This window comes from Bufo gargarizans, chromosome 2 (genome assembly GCF_014858855.1).
Source record: "Bufo gargarizans isolate SCDJY-AF-19 chromosome 2, ASM1485885v1, whole genome shotgun sequence".
Taxonomy (NCBI): domain Eukaryota; kingdom Metazoa; phylum Chordata; class Amphibia; order Anura; family Bufonidae; genus Bufo; species Bufo gargarizans.
Genome location: NC_058081.1, coordinates 571,710,325 through 571,733,880, shown reverse-complemented (window position 1 = coordinate 571,733,880; position 23,556 = coordinate 571,710,325). Strand labels below are relative to the sequence as shown.

The 23,556-nt window shown below is 43.0% G+C and overlaps 1 long non-coding RNA gene across 1 annotated transcript in view; it reads left to right on the top strand.

The window, feature by feature from the left end:
• The first annotated feature begins 16,327 nt into the window (after positions 1-16,327).
• Positions 16,328-23,556, top strand: part of LOC122926737 — a 31,615-nt gene continuing 24,386 nt past the window's right edge. The window contains exon 1 of the long non-coding RNA XR_006387705.1: positions 16,328-16,449. This is a non-coding gene — a long non-coding RNA (uncharacterized LOC122926737). The remainder of the gene's footprint in view (positions 16,450-23,556) is intronic.

Below are 23,556 nucleotides of genomic sequence, written 5' to 3'. Positions count from 1 at the left end.
CCAGCCTTCTTGGGGGACTTGAATGAGTTTGTGATGTTGTAAAGATGCAATATTCTAGAAATCACAGACTTGGAACGAACAACTTCTATTGCTATGGCTGATAGGGTCACCTCTTTGGCCTTCATCTGGAAAACCTGCTGCCAGGGGGTTTCAGTTACTTTGGAACGGCACACCATTTTGGCAAAGTCAGTGAAAACTGGAAAGTTAGGCTGCCAGTTAAATAGGGTTTGGCAGATCATTAAGGAAATTAACACCAGTTGCCAGATTAACACCAATAATTTGCAGATATCTGAAAGTGTTCTCTAATTTTGATCAGTGTTCTTTTTCAATTATCTAATTTACATTTTTATTCTGTGCTTTAGAATAAATACAATTTATGAAATAATCTTAAAATACTGCTATTTTACTCATGTTAGGATATATTTACATAGGACTACACTATGACCTTGACATTACGGAAATTGTGTGTTGTTTTCTAATTTAGATCGCCACTGTGTGCATATATATATATATATCTACACACACACACTCACATTATCTTGAGAGTCATGAAATGGTTTTCCATGGTCAAGCAGTTGTACACCAGCCCAAGATCACCGTACACACTGCCAAGTGCCAGACAGAACTTCCATCCCCAACATCAGTGCCTGGCCTGGATCTTTTGAAAAGCCTTACTAGAGGAGTAGAGGCTGTTGTCGCTGCATTTACGTCTATGGTTATTGAGATGTTCAGCAAGATGCAGAATCGAGGAGCTTCTAAGCTGGGAATTACACAAACATAGCAAATTTCAAAAACTGAAGACCTCCTCCCTAACTAAACTTACCTTCCCCCACTTAGTCCTCCCTTGTTACCACTTGACAAATCTGACCTCCTATTTTACTGTGCATGAAACTACACTCACCTCAAGCATAAACCTTTCTAGGCCTCCTTTTCCACTTATTTTACCAAGATGACCCACAAATGACATTTTCCAGACAAGCATTGTATACTTCATCTGCATATATTTGGGAACAATGTAGATAGTTTTGTTCTCAGTTTACGTTTTTGTATTTCTTTTCTGTGCTTTCTTGGATTTATACTACTGCTTTCATTTCTCACTTCAGTATTTCAGAAGTATTTTATGCGTATTTTTCCTGCAATGGCAAATGATCTGTGACTCTACATGCCTTATTTCAATAAAAAGAAACTTGCAGCAAAATAAGGGCTCCCCACACTTTTTTCCATATAGTGTGTATAAATAGATATATCTCTAAGAGGGCTTATGTGTTGTCATCGCCTAATATCTGCAACCACAATTGTTGTGGAATGGGGAGACATGTCTGTTAGCTCATTGTGCAGTTATCATACCTTCTGCTTGTAGTTGTGCTCTCCTTTTATGTGGCCTGCAGGTTCCTAGGTTCAAGCCTCCTCTGGCTGCACTATTTTGTGACCACTGGCGGTAAACTGGGTCTCTCCTATGTGGATCAGAGGCTGCATCTTCCTGAACAGCATTTCTTATTAACTAGTTGTTCTTCCCATGCATCTGACACAACATGCATATTCCTTCAGAATTTCACTCATGTCCCAAAGTGAGGTATTAAACAAGCAGAATGTTGTTAAAACTTCAAAACAGGCACCAATGATGAAATGGTCCCAAGGGCATTGTTGTATCCTGATAACATACAGCCAGTAGTTTATATGTCCCCCGGATCATGTAGTATCTACTTCAAATCATAGATGAGTCAGGACTAGTGCTAAATAAATGGCAGTTTATAAGCACACAGCCCGACTCAATAGCGGTATGGCCGCATTAGTAGATATTATATTCTTCCCTCAATTCGGGTGGAAAGGTGTTAGTTAGTTTCACTACCACTCCCGAGGTGTCTGGTTCGTGCAATCGACGGTTTCAATTCTGGCTGGACCAGTGCAGCGTCCCGTGCGGTCTCTGGGTTCAAACGTAGTGTCCCACGTGACCCTTCAGCCGCCTCCAGCAACTTCCTTTCAGTCCGCTGGGTCCTAGATTCACCTCAGCCTCCGGGACAGCCGCCTTGGAAGCAAAGATATGTATGGAATTATACTATGAATCTCCGTACTTGGAATTCTCTGTATGAGATATATCAAGTCTATTGTCCAAAACCAAACGCGTTTCAGGGTCTACACCCCTTCATCGTGAAACCGTCTATTCCACGAACCGGACACCTCAAGAGTGGTAAAGTACTACAATTGTAGTGAAACTAACTAACACCTTTCCACCCGAATTGAGGGAGGAATATTATATCTACTAATACGGCCATACCGCTATTGAGTCGGGCTGTGCGCTTATAAACTGCCGGTTATTTAGAACTAGTCCGGACTCATCTATGATTTAAAGTAGATACTACCTGATCCGTATCAACTACTGGCTGTTTGTTATCAGGATACAACAATGCCCTTGGAACCGTTTCATCATTTGTGCCTGTTTTGAAGTTTTAACAACCGCATGAGTTTTAAGATATGTATTTTAGATAAGTGCAATTAATTGGAGCTAATGTTAAAAAAAATTGTGGTGTAGCATAATTCCCATATAGTGAGTGCCCCTTCACAATTCTCTACATTTCTCATTTTCTTGGTACGGGCGAGTCCAGGAGGTGTGCACCCATTTTGCTGTATTCAATAGGTGAGCCACCAAAATATACAGTCCTGATCAAAAGTTTAAGACCACTTGAAAAATGGCAAACAATCATATTTAGCATGGCTGGATCTTAACAAGGTTCCAAGTAGAGCTTCAACATGCAACAAGAAGAAATGGGAGTGAGACAAAACTTTTTTTGTGCATTCAATTTAATGAAAACAACGAATAAACTGAAACAGGCTGTTTTTCAGCTGATCAAAATTTTAGGACCACATGCCTTTAAAAGGCCAAATCTGTGCACATATGTGGATGCATTGTCATTTTCTGTCAGGTAGTCACACATTGTGATGGCAAAGGCAAAAAAACTCTCCCTTTTTGAACGTGGTCGGGTTGTTGAACTGCATAAGCAGGGTCTCTCGCAGCGCGCCATCGCTGCTGAGGTGGGACGCAGTAAGACAGTCATTTGGAATTTCTTAAATGATCCTGAGGGTTATGGAACAAAAAAGTCAAGTGGAAGACCCCAAAAAATTTCATCAGCACTGAGCCAGGGGATCCAATTGGCTGTCCGTCAAGACACTGGACAATCCTCAACCCAAATTAAGGCCCTTACTGGTGCTGACTGCAGCCCCATAACCATTAGACGGAATCTGAGACTGAAGGGCTTCAAAAACGAAAAACGTCTTCAAAGACCTCGTCTCCTTGAACGCCACAGAACTGCTTGTTTGGACTTTGCAAGAGAGCACCAAACATGGGACATTCAAAGGTGGAAGAAAGTTTTATTCTCTGATGAGAACAAATTTAACTTTGATGGTCCTGATGGTTTCCAATGTTACTGGCATGACAAGCAGATCCCACCTGAAATGTTTTCTATGTGCCTCAGTGGAGGGGGCGCCATAATGGTCTGGGGTGCTTTTTCCTTCAGTGGAACAATGAAGCTTCAGGAAGTGCAGGGGCGTCAAACGGACGCTGGCTATGTCCAGATGTTGCAGAGAGCATTCCTCATGACTGAGGGCCCTCGTCTGTGTGGTAACAACTGTTTTTTTCAACAGGACAACGCTACAGTACACAATGCCCGCAGGACAAGGGACTTCTTCCAGGAGAATAACATCACTCTTTTGGCCCATTCTGCATGTTCCCCTGATCTAAATCCAAATGAGAACTTTTGGGGATGGATGGCAAGGGAAGTTTATAAAAATGGACAACAGTTCCAGACAGTAGATGGCCTTCGTGCGGCCGTCTTCACCACTTGGAGAAATGTTCCCACTCACCTCATTGAAACGCTTGCATCAAGCATGCCGAAACAAATTTTTTAAGTGATAATAACGGCGGAGCTACTCATTACTGAGTTCATGTTTGGAAGTTGGATTTCAGTTTTGGGGGTTTAGTTTTTTTTTGGAGGTGTGGTCCTAAACTTTTTAATCAGCTGAAAAACAGTCTGTTTCAGTTTATTCGTTGTTTTCATTAAATTGAATGCTCAAATATTTTTTTGTCTCACTCCCATTTCTTCTTGTTGCATGTTGAAGCTCTACTTGGAACCTTGTTAAGATCCAGCCATGCTAAATATGATTTTTTTTAACTTTTGATCAGGACTGTATTATTAACGCTATCTTATAATGTTGTCAGCCATAATTTTTCTGTCCATTACAAACCTGTCCAACATCAAGTTTCAGGTATTCAGCACAATACAATAAAAATATACAGAAAATATAATTTTCAGACTAGATTAGTTAGCATGGAATGAGAGGAGGAACCCAGAACTTTCACTTCTTCCAGCACCGAATGTTGTTTAGCTCTACTTCATTTGGACACATCTCTAATAGGTTCTCTAATAAGTGACTCAGCTTACTTGCATGGTCTGTTAAAGTCTGAAATCTGCCTCCTGCCATGTTTGAAGTCCAGGCAGCTGCTCAGTCCATTGCCAATGACTGCAACTATGCTCCATTAGACCATAACTACAATCAATGACTCCTGTTTAGCTGCATTTTCTGTTGGTGTCTGAGGTTATCTGAAATCCAACACTTGTCTCCTCAAATGGTCAAATTCTGTTACCCGAGACCCTTTATCTGCAGCTCCGTTAACCCCCTACAGCAGAAAATTGCACACAACTGATGCATCCAGCCAGGGGTGGGCTGTCCATAGATCCAATAGGGAAATTTCCCAGTGGGACAATGCTCAGGGAGCCAACCAGGCTCTCCTCATGCCGCTGGCCAGGTACGTAAAGATCTGATGCTCTCAGCATAAATTTATGCTAAGAGCATCAGGTACTTATGCGCCTGGCCAGCAGCCGCATGTGCCATCCAGAATTCAAGTCCCCAGGTAGTGGAGGCGGTAGTATTTTATGCTGGTAGTATTTTATGATGATATGTGTTTCTTCCTGGGCAGTGTACTGCTGGCCCACCCACTTCTGTTGTCCCTGCGAACTTGAGTTGCCCCACCTTCTTTCAGTTTGGACCTGTCTACAACATGGGGCTGCTTTTAGTTTTTTTTTCAGGGCCACTTTAAGTGCCTGGTCTGCCCCTGCATTCAGCCCAGAATACCCAAATCTACCACAGAGAGCAGCTCCAGATCAAGAAACACAGAAAGGCCTACCGGACATTAACAGGGGTTATCCTCTTCTGATGAACCTCAACCAATAATGTTTTCCCTTCTTTAGCACTTTTTTTCCTCCTGGGATAAGTCTGGTTGTGGAATAGTCCTAATACATGCACATATGTCTAGTTTTTCAGTGTAGTTGTAAAATTAGGCCGCTATTACACAGTCATTGTTTGGTCAGTGATTTCCATTAGTGACTGTTCCAAAAACACAGACCAGGTGCACATCTTTCCCTTATACCTAATCTCTGTGTAGCCTCCTCTCCTGGTTTGGGCTCACAATCACTGATGCAATTCACTAAACAAACAATGAATGTGTGAATGCGGTTTTAGGGGTACAGGACTGGCCCAATATATGAAATGACATCTAGATAGTAGGATTAGGGATGCAGAATTGACTAAATATATTGACTGGCATCTGTATAATGGATCAGGGTTCCAAAATCGGTCTAATATATTGGCTGGCATCTGGATAAAATTAGGGATGCAGGACTGGTCTAGTGTATGGGGCAATGTCTTAAAGGTAGTATTAGGGGTGGGGTGATATCTAGATAATAATTATAGGTGTGGGTTTGATCAATTATCTGGAAAGACCAATGCTGAATGCAGTTGAAAGTCAAGTAAATCGAATTAATCTAAATGAAGTGTATATAATATTTAGCCATAAGGAGCACGGTATGATTGTCATACTATATGGATTGAGGCAACATCTGTCTGAGTGAAGAGGAATAAGAGGAACTACAGTCCTTCACAATGGTAATGCCATCCATAGCAAGCCCTAGTAGCATCAAAACAAAGGTGTAGCACAGAGATGGGCATCACACTGAAAATGAAACATAATTACTTCTGAATTATGAAGGCATCATCTGACAATCAATCAGAAACATATAAATAGTTTTGTGTATCCTTTTAAAGGGGTCTTCCAGGGTTCTAAACCACCACCAGATGAAGTAGATAAAACGTCATGGCACCTGTCAGGAGACACTTTTTAGGCTGTTTTGTGCAGACCATTCAGTGGTGTCACTTTTGACTTGATTTTCACATACAGATGTTAGATTTAAGCTTTCTTCAATTCCAGCTGCAGCAGATAAGCTTTGTCTTTTGAAGACCTCTGTGGAGTCACAGGCAGCAGTGTGACAAGATGATTGATAACACATGTTCTGCAGGTGTCGGCACTGTCAGATACTTATTAATAGTACAGATCAATAGAATACTTTATCAGTCTGATCAAACTAAGCCACAATATAAGAGCAGTCTCACAACAATTATATGAGGGGCAAAGGTCTAATCTCCATTTTACCACACTGACCTCCATCATCTCACATCTCCAGCCATACAGTCCTACAATACACAGACAATGTGTCAGCAAACCAGAGAGTATCTCTTTGTCCAGATGTGTAATAAACTGCTGAGCCCTTGGTAAATCACTAATTTACTGGTAGTTTCACCACATGCAGATTCACAGTCATAGAGAATGGATCTTTCTTCGAAAGAGATTTCTTTGCTCATAAATAGAATTTTCCGGATGTTTACAGGATCCCGTATCATTATATGGTAGCCTATCATTACCACATCCCATATATCACTGCACTCTGCCCTGTATCATTATATGGCAGCCTATCATTAACCATATATCTCTGCACACTGCCCTGTATCATTGCATGGTAGCCTACCATTACCAGGTCCCTAGAGTTTTTTTCAGACGACACCAGGGGCCTGGAATCACCAGGCAGGTTTTACCTCCACTAGATATACGGACAAATGGAAATCCTAAGACCTTCTCTCACTTTCTATGACAATGTATCTGGAAAGTGTAAATTGTGTTAAATCCAATAACCGATCAATCTAGGAACCTAAAACACTGAAGATTCTACTGTCTAAAGCCTCATTCACACGTCCGTGTCCATGTTCAAATACGTGAGCAGCTGGTGAGTGATGCATCCGTGAAGGATCCGTGTGTCCGTTTTTTGCTGTCCGTGTTGCATCAGTGTTTCGCTGACACTGAACAGCTGAAAAATAATTTTCAAAGCATCTCTTCTTTATGATCCGTGAAACACGGATGCAACATGGATGGCATCTGTGTTGCATTCGTGGTTTTCATGGACCCATAGGATATAATAGATGTGATGAATCCGTGAACACGGACAAAATAGAGCATGCATCCGTGCTAAAAACACTGACCCACGGACTGTGTTAAAACACTGATGTCTGAATACACACATTAAAATGAATAGGGACGTGTGCTGTCCATGGAGAACATGTACAGCACACGTCTGTGAAACACTGATGTGTGAATGAGGCTTTGGGGTTTGTACCTTAAGAAGGTATCAGCTTCACACTCTCTTTAGCTACCTGAAGATGACTCTCTGCTTCATTACAGTTTCCTTCATTTTATTATTTTTATTATTAGTATTGTTTCATTTGTCCACACACCATCTAATACCTTAATCTATGCACCTGAGACCAGAGGCAGAGAGCGCGTGTGACAGGACAAGGGGCCAAGCTGCGCCTGCTAATTAAATACTGAAAGCTGTCACACAGGCCATTCTGATTCATTTCCTTATTATCAGCTGTGAAGAAACAGACGGGAAAGATTGGATTTTAATCAGGCAGATTTAATATTTTATTTGGCTCGTTAGATGAAGTCTTCAGATAAGAACGCTGTAAATATTTCACACGTCCTGGGAACAGGAGAAGCAGTATCTTATCTGCGCTGAGAAAATGAAGCAAGCACTCATTATCCACTGTTTGCTCAATGTAAACAGGTGCCATAACTGGAGCCCATCACAAAGCCAAGCCCTTGGGATTAACCCAGAAACCCACCACAAAGACATCTTGTGCACATGATAGGGATGTTATTTATATGCTGATCACCATGTCATAATCAGGATGCTCAATTTTGTTATATACAAAAACTGTTATGTTCGTGTACTGTGCCTGGTTCACCAGCAGGTGGCAGTGTATTTGGCACAGATCTTTAGTCAGGGTGGAACTTACCATTCCTTTCTCCCCTTTTTTGGGCAGAAGTGGGCTAGTCCTGCTTCCCACCAATGTTGGGGTTGCAGGTTGCAGGAAGCTGAAGTTAGTTGAGAGTTGGCAAGAGATTAGTCAACATGGTGCAGTGAGGGGGCATTTTCCAGGGGAAACCGCTTTGAAAGCACCCCAACTCCTTGCAGTTCATAGACTGGAGTATTACAAGGGGGTCAACAGCCACAGAAACCCCACTCAATGGTACAAGAACCTCTAGAAAGTCTAGTAACCAGACTGAAGCCAGAGAATAGCACAGCAGAGAAAGAGAAAGCAGGTTTACCTGCCAGTTTACTCTTAGCCTGCCGGAGCTAAGAGAGGTATCAAGTATTGTTTGGATGACACAAGGTTATCGCAAATTTATACAAGTAAAACCTTTAAACTTCACCAAGTCTGGACTCTACTTATTCCACCAACTATAACTCTATTGTTGCTATGGAGACTAACCCCTAGGAGCAACAGTATCCAGGTAGGAGCACAGTGACACAAAACTATTAGGGCCACAACATACCACTCGGCATTCCTAAAGACTAGGACCAGATCCCCCTGGGTGGCAGTCCACTGCACATGCTAGTCTGTCTTTTGTTACATATGTGTGCAATGGCCAGACAAACATTATCTGCAGGTCACAGTCTACAGCCACTGTTGCATTTCAAACTGTAAGACGGCCACATTACTAAATGCAAATACATACAATGAAAAAATAAGAGCAAAAAGTTAACCTAAAGGGCACCCAACTGGATAGATGCCAGAGAGAAGTAACGTAACAGAGTCGTAATACCTCAATGGCATGGTTTCAGAAGAAATCCAGGTAGATTCAGAAATGGACCATAGAAAATCTTTGGTGGGATTTGAACAAGGCACTCACATGACACAAACTCAAGAATATTAAGCCTCTTTCACACTTGCGTATAGTCAACGGGGCTAGCGACCATTCCAGTAACATTCGGCAATGCCGGATCTGGAAAGCACCGGCAGGGTGTTCTCTGCCAGAACAGCCTGCCAGAACTAATAATGGAAGTGTGACACTAGCCTTAGTGAACTGGAGGCCATGTATATTCTGAACATAGTGGAATAAAATCTCATAGAACTTCTGATAAAGGCCATTAACATATTGATATCATACCCTTCCTCGTTTAATCTTAATACAGAAGACTTTTCCTCACGAGTGAGATACTCTATAGCCCTTATTAATTGACTTGAACTTCTTTCCACTTTCTTCAGCAACTTTTTGGCAAACTATTGCTTAATTAAAGGTTCATTGCAGACCCGAAAATATGTTACACAGGTGCTTTATAAAGTTATATAATAGCTGTATGTCATCTACATATATAGAGAAAGGTAGACTTAGTCCAACTACTATTGTGCAGATCCAAGGTCCTGCACTTATAACATCAGAATATGAACCATTTATGAATACTTCTTGCATGACCTTCATTCAATTTAATTTTAAATTACTTTAAAGTGCAATTAATTTCAGGCCGCTGTACATATTATAAAAGGTTGACATGCAAAATAAAATATAAAAACAAATACAATAAGCGTGTATTGCTTATATTCTTTATTGTGTGGCTTCCATTTATAAGCAGCCATTTTAGGAGACTATAATGCATTGTGGTGGTATACTGACTAACCATTAATCCCTTCCTTTTCATGGCATTTAGAATTCTCATCCCATTTACCCTCTTGTCATCTCTTCCATTCATGAAATGACTTTATATTTACCAGATGAAAAGATTCCTTGCATCTCCTATTCACCCCCTGAACTTTTCCCTGGAGCGCTTCCCCCCTCTTGTCCTCTACTTTTATGTTCTGTTATTCTGTCTGTGTTCCTACAACATGCTGCCCTGCTTGTCAGGCCTCCTCTCGGCTTCTCCTTTTCTCGCTGTTAAAGTTGGCCTGTAACAACCCAGCTCAATGGTCATCCACCTCTCCGTGGAGAAGGGATGAACCACTATGAACCTCAAAGTAGATACAGCAGCACAAATTCCCTGACAGTAAGTAATAAGATGCAGAATCTATGGAGCTTCCAGCTTTGACTTCTAACAACTACACCCCCCCCCATGACTAACTCCTCAGCTACGAAGAGGCCCCAGTCTGAATCTAATTGGTTTCCCAGTGAAATTACAACTGCATTACCAAGCAACGGCAATTACCTTAAATATATGAAGCCCCCCAGCAACTTTGTCACCCAGCGAGGAAGCCATTTATATGCATCTTTGGTGTGAAAATTTATCCTTCTCACCTATAGTTTCTAACATCAGTTTCTGCTGATCGCCTATGGGAGAAGGAGGATGTTCTGACCACTACTGGTTGTGGCTGCTCAGTTCTGCTCATGGCTGCTCTGCCACTTCCCCGTCAGCGGGTGCTCTGTTCCCTCTTACCTGTATTCTATTATTAACAAATGAAAAATAAGAGAATTATCATCCATGCCTGGGAGAGGCTGAAATAGTTCAGTGACTCTCCGGTCTATGTCTGCAGCTACTCTACCTTACTAGTAGGAAGTCCATTAAGGAGCATCTGTCAACAGGATCAACTCTATTAAACAACAAATACTACCTGTTAAGGTTGAATATGCTTAATTGCAGTTTGTGGCACCATGTCAGAGTATTCTGCAGTATAGTTCACTTGTTACTGAGGTGTCCAGTGCACCTCAGGGATGGGCCTAGCCCCTCAGAGTACCCCTTAGCCACGCCCCTCCTTCTTAAAAGATAGGACCAGGCAGGAACACAATGAGGATGCCTGTAATCCTGTGCATGCGCCGGTGACTGCTCAATCTGCACATGCAAGGTACATATCAGTCTGCTTTCTCTGAAGCTGAGACTTGAAGTGCGTAAGAGCTGATTCAACATTGACCAGCACATGAGTGGTCGTGAAGCAGTGCTCCCAGGGGCTAGGTTCACCTCTCGGTGCACTGAATATTAGAGTTCTCTAAAGCAGGCCCACTGATTCAACTATCAAGGGGTCATTTCATACAGCATAATCAGCTCCAACAGGCAGTATGCTTGGTTTAATAGGGTTGATCATGCTGACAGATGCTCTTTAAGGGGATGTCCAGGTAAGACATATACCCTATTAAGAAGTTCTTAGTTAATAGAGGAGGGTCGACTGCTCAGGATGCACGTCTCTTGGCCAGAGGGGAGAGAAGTCACAAAGAGCATCTCTTCCTCTCTAGGACTGACCTGTATTACTCAGACAGCTCATGGATTTCAGTGAGCACGGTATAATCCTTAAAGGGAGTCTGTCAGCAGATTTACCCCTTTTTAACAGTTGCCATTATGCTGTAGCCGCAAAACAGACGATTAACACGGTACCTTTAAACGCTTTGGTGGACTTTTAAATCTGCAAAAAACGAACTTTGATGAGGGCTCGCAAGTGCCCAGGGCGGAGTCCACCGTGTTGGAGCCCAGGCAGCTCTGCCTCTTCGGCTCTTATCCCCGCCCAGCCTCCTCCTCTGCTCGCCTATCTGTTGTCTTTCCCCCTCAGCGAGATCCCGCGCCGACGCGATAACTTCCTTGGCCGGGGCATGCGCACTGCCATGCCCATTGCTGACACGGCATCGCAGTAGCTTATGCGCATGCCCCGGCCAAGGAAGTCATCGCGTCGGCGCGGGATCTCGCTGAGGGGGAGAGACAACAGATAGGCGAGCAGAGGAGGAGGCTGGGCGGGGATAAGAGCCGAAGAGGCAGAGCTGCCTGGGCTCCAACACGGTGGACTCCGCCCTGGGCACTTGCGAGCCCTCATCAAAGTTCGTTTTTTGCAGATTTAAAAGTCCACCAAAGCGTTTAAAGGTACCGTGTTAATCGTCTGTTTTGCGGCTACAGCATAATGGCAACTGTTAAAAAGGGGTAAATCTGCTGACAGACTCCCTTTAATGCTTCATTTCTTGTGTGGTGGTACTGCAGAATAACAACAGAATACCGCTGAATGCTGAGGGTCCCACCAGGGGGACACTTTGTGATCTGCTTAAGGCCCTATTACACTGCCTGATGGATGATAATGCATGCATTGGTGCTTGATGGTACTGGCCTGATTACACAGTGTGATGCAAACTGAATGTGTAAGGAATGATTGGTACTGTAGTCATTCCTCCCCCACTTCCTTCTGTTCATTACCAGCAGCATATCCCTGAATTTACAGGGAGATGTGCTGCCGAAAATTGGGCATCTTTCATCCTGATGAAAGATGCCCATCAGCCGACAAATGAGTCTATGTTCATTCACAGCTGATCAACTGCTCGAATATATGGGTGAATTATTGGGAACAGGCATTCATATGAACGCTCATTCCCGATAATTTGCCTGAAAAGCGTGTCAAGAAGACCTTCTAACAAGTCCAATGCAAAGCCTCTTTAGGATGACATCACCCACTATGTGATATTCTCTACCTTTACATGAGACATATGTATTGGCCCACTGCTGTGAACTTTCGCCCTCCGGTAGTATGGTAGATCCTGGACACCTGGTTTTGTGGAAAGTGATAACCGTCTCCTCATTAATGAATATTTTTAGGCATACACTGGCCACATAGATACTGCCTGGCTTATCAGGACCAGCACTTGTCACTTCAAAATTTACACTCATCATCCAGGAATCCTTCTTACTAGGGCAAAATGGAATACTGTTAATTAAAACTCTGGAAATCAATTAACCTTTGAAACAAACATGACCTCGCTGAAATTAAGTCGTTGGCTAGTTCGGAAGAAGAGGGAATTGCATGATTCACTGTGGCAGAGCCCATACTGTATAAATCATAGGCATCCCTGATAGAACGGTACAGGAATAAACAATCCTCCAAAACCGAAGACACTGGCCAGAGCAAGTAAAGGTGGCAGCCAGACCTCAGATGTGGACAGTCAATGCTGCCTACGTGTTTATGTAGACATTAACCAACCTAATTGTTGTGTGTGTGAATTATCCCTCTGTTACAGGCTAAATCCAGCTAAAACTGTAGGCAGTATACAAAGACTGGTCCTATCCAACCCCCCGACGAATCATTAAAATATGATTCATGTAAGAAAAATGAAGAGTAAAAAAGCTAAACTAACCAAGTTTGGAATATTAATGCGTGGAATCATCTGAGGACCATCATGCAATCACAGCAGGAGCAGTTTGTGGACCCCGACTACTACATGATATGGGATCCTTAGCTTTCATGTTGCTCCCTCAGTTCTGACATTGTATGAGATGCTGAGATGTAATACAGACTTTACAGCCAGAGAATGGCTGCTGACACTTTTGACAGCTGAAGAGGTGGTGCCATCTGCCCATGATACCCATCCTCTCTGAATCTGCTGGGTGAAGTCTGTGTTATTTCTCCAATTTAGTTTACCTTGTGGTCCTTATGGATGACTCAGATCCGGATATGAAAGTCGTTATAAGATTTGTTAGTCACCACATAGCATGTCATATGACAACAGCTCTACGTGCAGAGATAATTAAAGGGGGGGGGGGGACTATGACAGATTAATTATATCCGCAGGAGATAAATGCAGTATGTGCAGCTGCAAAGAATCCTTTCAGTCCCAGTTTAAAAGTCTCTGCCTTCCAGAACTGTGACACTGAATGTGAGCATGCGATGAGTGACCACCATAGTGAGCTCTGCTTACTATCCCAGAGTGGTCACGAAATGCTACTGACTAAAGATATAACCTTCCCCAACCAAGTTATTTTGTAAAAGCAGTAATCGATGCTCATTGTTTGGTGCCTCTGCGGCGTCCTACTACTACAGTAGTTGTATACTGCAAAAGGGCTAAAAACTGTGCTTTTATGTGAGATATGTATTTTATGTGGCCATCAATAGCCATCAGGGATGAGAGAAGAGAGCTTCGGATGCAAGATCCAAACTTGCTTCGTTCCAAAATTCGTTTTAATGCTGTAAGCGTTGACAAGGCAAAGTGAGTTATCACTGAAGCCTCGCAAGACATTGCTGAATAACTTTAGTATTTGATTATTAAACTTGAAAACCATTTTAAAACAGGTATCCAAAGTCGGCTTCAGTACCAAAGTACCAATCAGTACTGAAGACGACTTCAGATACCTGTTTTAAATGTTTTTCAAGTTTAATAGTCAAATACCAAAGTTATTCATTGAAGTCTTGCGAGGCTTCGGTGATAACTCCCTTCGCCTCACCAGAGTGCATACGCTTCGCTCAACTCTAAATGCCTTAGGTGGGTCTGTTGCCACTCTCCCCATAGGGAGTGGCTAGAGTTCAGTGTTGGGAGAAAGAGTCTCGATGGTGGTGAGAGCAGATGCAGCTGAACACAGCCCTGGATCACAATACTAGCCAGAGAGAAGCAAAGAGAAAAGCTATTGTGCCTAACACCAAATTGTGCCTAATTACCCATTTTCCCTCCCCGATGTCATGTGACTCGTTAGTGTTACAAGGTCTCAGGTGTCAATGGGGAGTAGGTGTGTTAAATTTGGTGTTATCACTCTCACACTCTCCTACTGGTCACTGGAAGTTAAACATGGCACCTCATGGCAAAGAACTCTCTGAGGATCTGAAAAAAAGAATTGTTGCTCTACAAACAGATGCAGCACGGTGGCCAAGACCGTACAGCGGTTTACCCAGACAGGTGCCACTCAGAACAGGCCTCGCCATGGTCGACCAAAGAGGTTGAGTGCACATGCTTAGAATCATATCCAGAGGTTGTCTTTACAAAATAGATGTATGAGTGCTGCCGGCAATGCTGCAGGGGTTAAAGAAGGGGTCAGCCTGTCAGTGCTCAGACCATACACCGCACACTGTATCAAATTGGTCTGCATGGCTGTCATCCCAGAAGGAAGCCTCTTTTAAAGATGACACACAAGAAAGCCTGCAAACAGTTTGTTGAAGAAAAATAGACTAAGAACATGGATTACCGAAACCATGTCCTGTGGTCTGATGAGACCTAAATAAACGTATTTGGTTCAGATTGTGACAAGCGTGTGTTGCGGCAACCAGATGAGGAGCACACAGACTAGTGTGTCTTGCCTATAGTCAAGCATGGCTGTGGGAGTGAGCTGGTTTTGGGCTGCATGAGTGCTGCTGGCTGTGTGAAGCAACAGTTCATTGATGGAACCATGAATGCCAACCTGTACTGTGACATACTGAAGCAGAGAATGATCCCCTCCCTTTGGAAACTGGGTTGCAGGGCAGTATTCCAACATGGTAATGACCCCAAACACACTTGCAAGACGACCACTGCCTTGCTAAAGATACTGAGGGTAAAGGTGCTGGAGTGGCTAAGCAAGTCTCCAGACCTAAACCCTATTGAGCATCTGTAAGACATCTTCAAATGGAAAGTGGAGGAGTGCAAGGTCTCTAACATCCACCAACTCAGTGATGTCCTCATGGAGGTGTGGAAGAGAATTCCAGTAGCAACCTGTGAAGCTCTAGTGAACTTCATGCCCAAGAGAGTTAAGGCAGTACTGGAAAATACTGGTGGCCACACAAAATATTGACACTTTGGGCACAAATTGGCCATTTTCCCTTAGGTGTGTACTCACTTTTGTTGCCAGCGGTTTAGACATTAATGGCCATGTGATTAGTTATTTTGAGAAGCACCAAATTTACACAGTTATACAAGCCATACACTGACTAATTTACATTTTATCAAAGTGTCATATCTCTAGTGTTGTCCCATGAAAAGATAGAATAAAATAATTAAGTATATGTGAGGGGTGTACTCACTTTTGTGAGATACTGTATATATGAAAGGCATTCCAGTGTTGAGAAGAGATGCATGATAAGCTCTGTGGAGATAAGCTGTCTAGAACTGTTCTACTGCAAAATGGCCTCATTATTGTTTCCACTGCTGCAGGGAACTCTGCCTTGCACCTCAAAATTCATCAGTATCATGGACACTATCTGAAATTAGAATAACCAGGAACAGGGTCTTCTCATCATTGCACGGCCCTGGAGAGCATCATACCCAGTGAGTAATTACAAGCCCATTTTTTGTGTCTATCACTCCTATCCTCTCCTGGGCTTGCTGCACCTCTTTATCAGAGTGTTTGCCTGCTGGTATTTTATAAGCATGTAGCATTCATTGACAGATAACACATTCCTCAGGTAACCGTTTACAGAAATCAGTCAGGCTTCAGGTTGCAAAATTACAGAGAAAAGAAACAGAAGAGTCACCAGAGTCCCTGTTCTGCTATCAGACCATTACCATAAAGTCTCTTTCCATCAAGGCCAGCTCCCAATTATATCAAGACACAGCTGCCGATAGAGTCCCCAAGGTGCAGCCATCTGAAGGTTAGTTGTGCAGACCTATTAATTATTCACCCGTATGGCAGGTCCTGAGGGTGTCCCAGTCCATTCCCCTTTAAATCAAACATACACCCCCTGGCAAAAAGCTTTCAGCAGAGAAATTCACCACAAATGTGCCATGGGCAAGTTTCAACCTTTCAGGGAAGGTATAGAAATCAGACTGTCATCTAGTATTACGAGGTTCTAAGGTCTTTTAATTTGACATTATTATTGTGTATGTCCATACTGGGCAGTTCTAGGTTCTTCTGGGGAGACAGCATTGTTCAGTAGAGTCATCCAGAAAGGTATAGTTATAGGTTGTTTGGGGAATACATTAGTACTCAGCTTTTTAATAGAGAATAAGTTACCCTAGTTCTTGGTTCACATGGGTATGCAGTATGATCCTGTGGTGACATGCAGAATGGTATTGTTCTAGTTTCTTCTAAGTGAAAAGTTCTATCCAGTGTTGTCATTTACAGTGGCATAGTTCTGGGTTCCTCTGGGCATAACGCACTATCCAGCATTCATTTAGAATGGTATAGTTCTAGGTTATTCTGGGTATGCACTACTATCCAGCAGTCATTCAGAATGATATAGTTCTCGGTTTTTTGACTAAGCAGTACTTTCTAGTAGTGTCACTAGTGATATAGCCCAGTCTGCATTTTCTACGGATCACATGCGGACGCATTCATTTCAATGGGGCCACAAAAGATGCGGACAGCACCCCCGTCCCACAAGAAAATTGAATGTGTCCAATTCTTGTCTGTTTTGCAGGACATAATGATGCAGAATACACATGGCCGGCATCCGTGTTTTGTGGATCCGCTATTTGCTGACTGCAAAGATGGCTACAGACGTGTGCATGAGGCCTTACTGTGATTCTTTATATTCAGTACTAGATGCATTATCGTAATGGATGCATTCTGGGTGCATTCAGTAAATAACATGACCATCACCATTATTCCCTTCTGATGTGGAGGCAGCTATTCTCAAATGCTTAGGCCCCTTGCAGACGAGCGTGTCCGGATTAGGTCCAGATGCGTTGTGTGAAAAATGCGCGATTTCGCAGGCAAAGTTGTTCAGTTATTATCGCGCAGGTGCAATGCGATTTGATGCATTTTGCACACGCGTGGTAAAAAACGGAATGTATACAAACAACATCTCTTAGCAACCATCAGTGGAAAACGCAGCTCCATTTACTTCGATGGGGCCAGAGTTGCGTGAATATCACAGAATATAGAACATACTGCAATTTTTGAAAACCAATGCACATGTACACAGCCCCATTGAAATGAATGGGTCCAGATTCACTGCGGGCGCAATGCGTTCGCATCACGCATCGCACCCACGCGAAATACTCACATGTGAAAGGGGCCTTACAGTGCCTTGAAAAATATTTATACCCCTTGAACTTTTCCACATTTTTTTCCACATTACACCCACAAACTAAGGGCTCTTTCACACTTGCGTTGTTCCTTTCCGGCATAGAGTTCCGTCGTCGGGGCTCTATGCCGGAAGAATCCTGATCAGGATTATCCCCATGCATTCTGAATGGAGTGAAATCCGTTCAGGATGTCTTCAGTTCAGGACCGGAACGGGACCGGAACGGTTTTTGGCCGAAAATACCGCAGCATGCTGCGCTTTTTGCTCCGGCCAAAAATCCTGAACACTTGCCGCTAAGGCCGGATCCGGAATTAATGCCCATTGAAAGGTATTAATCTGGATCCGGCCTTAAGCTAAATGTTGTTTCGGTGCATTACCGGATCCGATGTTTAGCTCCCGTGGCGCTTCAGATTGACGTCAGGGCGCCCCACGCGCATGGATGACATGATTGCTTGATTGCGTCATTCTGGAGCGCCCCGGGAGCCGCACGGACGGTAAGTATACCGCTCCCCCGCTCCCCACTACTACTATGGCAACCAGGACTTTAATAGCGTCCTGGCTGCCATAGTAAAACTGAACGCATTTTAACCGCTTTAAGTCCGCCCATAGGATATAAACGTCCTATGGGTGGACCTCTATTTCTGAACGGACGTTTCTGAACGTCCTTTCAGAAATAGCAGCTGCACGCTAATCGTGCAGCTGCTGATTGGGTTGCCCGCTGTCAGTGACAGCAGGGCAACCCAGAGAGAAGGCAGGGACAGTGCCCAGGTGTCCCTGCCTTCCGGATCGCTGCAGACACAGCGCTCACCGAGCGCTGTGTCTGCAGAGCAGGAAGCGCTGTGCGCTTCCTGTTCCGGCCCGGCGGTCATGTGACCGTCGGGACCGGAGCTGCAGGAGCTGTGTGAGGTCTTACAGAGACCTCGATCAACCCTGCTCTGAGGCTGTACAGCGCTGTATTGCGCTGTACAGCCTCTCTGGGGGGTGCATTTCTTCTGTAACTGGGGCTACTATGTCAGCCCCAGTTACAGGAGAAATCAATAGTGAAAAAAAAAGAAAAAGTGAAGCAAATGTCCCCCAGAGGTCTTGTATGACCTTATGGGGGACGAAAAGTGTAAAAAAATAAAATAAAAAATAAAGGGTTGAAAAAAAAAAAAAAAAAAAAAAAGTTTCACATGTAAAAATAAAAAGGTCCCCAAGTAAGGAATAAAAAAAAAAATTAAAAATAGAAAAAATAAAATAGACATATTTGGTATTGCCACGTCCGTAAAAACCAGCTCTATAAAAATATCACAAGAGCTAACCCCTCGGGTGAACACCGTAAAAAAAAAACCCAAAAAAACTGTGTCGAAACAAGCAATTTTTGTCACCTTGCATCACAAAAGGTGCAACACCAAGTGATCAAAAACGCGTATGTCCCACAAAATGGTACCAATAAAACAGTCACCTCATCCCGCAAAAAATGAGCCCCTACATAAGAAAATCTCTCAAAAAATAAAAAAACTATAGCTATCAGAACATGGACACATTAAAACATAATTTTTTTGTTTCAAAAATGCTATTATTGTGTAAAACTTTAATAAATGAGAAAAAGTATACATATTAGGTATCGCCACGTCCGTAACAATCTGCTCTATAAAAATGTCACTTGACTGAACCCCTCAGGTGAACGCTGTAAAAATAAATAAATAGAAACTGTGCTAAAACAACCAATTTTTTGGTCACCTTGCCCCATAAAGTGTTATAATGAATGATCAAAAAATCATATGTACCCAAAAATAGTACTAATAAAACTGGCACCTTATCCCCTAATTTCCAAAATGGGGTCACTTCTTGGGAGTTTCTACTGTAAGGGTGCATCAGGGGCTTCAAATGGGACATGGCATCTAAAAACCATGTGGAGTTCCTTTTCTTCTGCGCCCTGCCGTGTGCCCATACAGCAGTTTATGACCACATGTGGGGTGTTTCTGTAAACTGCAGAATCTGGGTAATAAATATTGAGTTTTGTTTGGCTGTTAACCATCGATGTGTTAAAGAAAAAATTGGACTAAAATGGAAAATCTGCCCAAAAAGTGAAATTTAAAATTTTGATCTCCATTTTCCTTTAATTCTTGTGGAACGCATAAAGGGTTAACAAAGTTTGTAAAATCAGTTTTGAGTAACTTGAGGGGTGTAGTTTCTACAATGGGGTCATTTATGGGGGTATCCACTATGTAGGCCCCACAAAGTGACTTCAGACCTGAACTGGTCCTTATAAAGTGGGTTTTGGCAATTTTCTTAAAAATTTGAAGAATTTCTTCTAAACTTCTAACGTCCTAAAAAAATAAAATGACATTTCCAAAATGATGCCAACATAAAGTAGACATATGGGGAATGTTAAGTAATAAATATTTTATGAGGTATCACTTTCTGTTTTAAAAGCAGAGAAATTGAAATTTAGAAAATTGCGAATTTTTCAAATTTTTGGGTAAATTTGGGATGTTTTCATAAATAAAGGTGAAATATTTTGACTCAAATTTATGACTATCATGAAGTACAATGTGTCACGAGAAAACAATCTCTGAATGACTTGGATAAATAAAGGCGTTCCAAAGTTATTACCACATGAAGTGAGATATGTCAGTTTTGCAAAATTAGGCCTGGTCAGGAAGGCCCAGATGGGAAGTGGTTAAAGACGGATCAGTCTTCAAATGGTTTCAGTACACTTGCTGTGTTACGGATCCGGCGGGCACTTCCGGCAAATGGAGTACACAACGGATCCGGACAACGCAAGTGTGAAAGAGCCCTTAAATGTATTTTATTGAGATTTTATGTGACAGACCAACACAAAGTAGCAAGTATATGTAAAGTGAAAATAAAATGATACATGGGTTTCAAAAATGTTAACTAATAACAATCTGGAAAGTGTGGCGTCCATTTGTATTAAGCCCCCCTGAGTCAATACTTTGTAGGACCACGTTTCACCAGCTTTGCACATCTAGTGGCTGAAATTTTCGTCATTCCTTGCAAAACAGCTCAGGCTCAGTCAGATTGGATGGTGAGCATCTGAACAGCAATTTTCAAGTCTTGCCACAGATTCTCTATGGGATTTAGGTCCTGATTATTTTTTAATTTTGTATTTTTTGCCCTATAAGACGCACCGGCCCATAAGACGCACCTAGGTTTTTGGGGAGGAAAATAAGAAAAAATATATTTTTAACCAAAAGGTGTGCTTTTGGTGGGTTTGGAACTAATGGTGGTCTGTGGATGACGGATACTGTTATGGGGGGGATCTGTGGATGACAGACACTGTTACAGGGTGGGATCTGTGGCTGGCACTGTTACAGGGGGGATCTGTGGCTGTCACTGTTACAGGGGGATCTGTGGATGGCACTGTTATATATGTGCCATCCACAGACCCCCCCACCCCATAACAGTGCCATCCACAGACCCCCCCAGCCCATAACAGTGCCATCCACAGACCCCCCCAGCCCATAACAGTGCCATCCACAGACTCCCCAGCCCATAACAGTGCCATCCACAGACTCCCCAGCCCATAACAGTGCCATCCACAGACTCCCCAGCCCATAACAGTGCCACCCACAGACCCCCACCCCTTAACTGTGTCATCCACAGATTCTGTGTGTCACCCCCCCCCCCCCGCCGCAGTATACAAATATAAAATGTATTATTCAATTAAAAGTTATTAAACATGCCCCCCTCACTCCTAATAGTACCGTATATCCTAATTGCTTCTGTATAATGCCGGCAGGCGGGCTGGGCGGCCGGCGCGTCACTCACTTGCCTGTGCCGCCAACTTCATTCATAAAGTAGGCGGCGCAGGCACGTGACATCAGGGAGTTACGCTGCCGCCCGCCCGGCCTGCCTGCCGGCATTATACAGAAGCAATTAGGATATACGGTACTATTAGGAGTGAGTGGGGCATGTTTAATAACTTTTAATTGAATAATACATTTTATATTTGTGTAGCACTGGAGCGGCGGGGCGGGGCTATAGTAAAGTGACTGCACCGCCCCGCCGCAATTGCCGGCCCCCAGCTCCTCCTTCCAGTCCCTCCTCTGCTCGCACATCGATGTTAAACATGTCAGCATTCGCCCCATAAGACGCAGGGGCATTTTCCTCCCATTTGTGGGAAGGAAAAAGTGTGTCTTATGGGGCGAAAAATACGGTATATATAATTTTTATTCCCCCCAAATAACACCCGAGATCAAAATACAATAGAAATATTTCCAGTGTACATCAGATCAAGCATATGTCATACATAATAACATTGAAGAATTATCCCCCTCGCCCTTACCCCATTTCCCTAAAACCTTTGTATCAGCCTCTTGACTAATTCCCACCCCATACTATCCAAAAAGACGTCATATCAGGAAATTTTCCTAGGAAACTTTCAGGAAACTTTTAGTGCCCCCAGTTTATCTTTCAGGTCTTCCAGCAAGTACCACGTTGTTAGTCTGAAGGGACCCATCATTCTAGAGTATTCCGAGCGCTCTATATAATTCAATATGAACTTGCGCCAGGTGGTATATAATTTTTTACCCATCACCTCCGTTCTTTTGAGCGCTTTGAGCCATTCCAGGCGGAATGTATGCCTAAGTTGTTCAATAACCATGGATGCAGATGGGACAGGCGGCTGGAGCCATAGCTTCAATAAACATTGTTTAGCTGTCATCAGCAATTTGTGACTTAACTGGGATATTGACTCCACTGTACATTCACTAACAGTCTGGTCATCTCTATCTATGATAACATGTAAGATTACTAGGGAAGACGTGATATGTATCTGTTTTCCGCCTAAGTTAGACATAACTGAGCTAATGTCTTTCCAGAAGCCCTCTATTTTAGGACAACTCCATAACCCATGAAGTAAGTCTGACTTTGACATGCCACACTTAGGGCAAGCAATCAGTCTATCCGGGTTGCCTTTAGATCTAGGGATATCAAACCCACAAATAGCGTGATGGAGAATTTTTAAATGGGTCTCCCTCCATTGTTCATTAGGTATTGATTTATGTAGAGCCACAATCCCCGAACACAAAGACTTATAGATTTCCCTAATCCCAAGGGTCTCCTCCCACCTCCGAAATACCTTCTTAGGATCTTTCCTCTCCCACCTATCCCTGAGACATTGGTACAATAGTGAAATTGACGGTCTGGTTTTGGTTTTCAAAAATGAGTCAAAATCATTAGGTCTCCATTCCCTAGAGAGATCTTTGGCCTTATTTTTGCCATAAGTTTTCAGTTGCAGATATGGGAGGAAAGTTGAGCCCCTCAAACCCCACTTGTCTTCCAGTTCTGGTAAAGTCGCCCATCTACCTCCTTCATCATGGAAAAGGTCCCCTATCTATTTAATTCCCTTACGTGCCCATTCTCGTATAGTTGCACTGTACCTTCCTGGTTCAAAATTTGGGTTGCACATTATTGGGAGATGCTTAGCTATTCGGTATTGCAAGTGAAACAACTTCTGCAATGTTTTCCAGGTCAAAAGTTTGTCCCTCAGGACCAGCGATCGTTTGATCAGTGGTGGGAGACTAGATACACTGGTATGCAGTAAAGCCACCAGGTATCAATGTCCCACCAACTGAACCTCCAGATTAAGATTGGAATAGTCTGATTTACCCAGTCTAGTATGTATCTGCTGTTACAGGCTAAGTTGTAACCACGGATATCTGGGAAATTAAGCCCTCCCTGGTCCTTTCTTAATTTTAGTTTGTCCAGTGAGATCCTCGG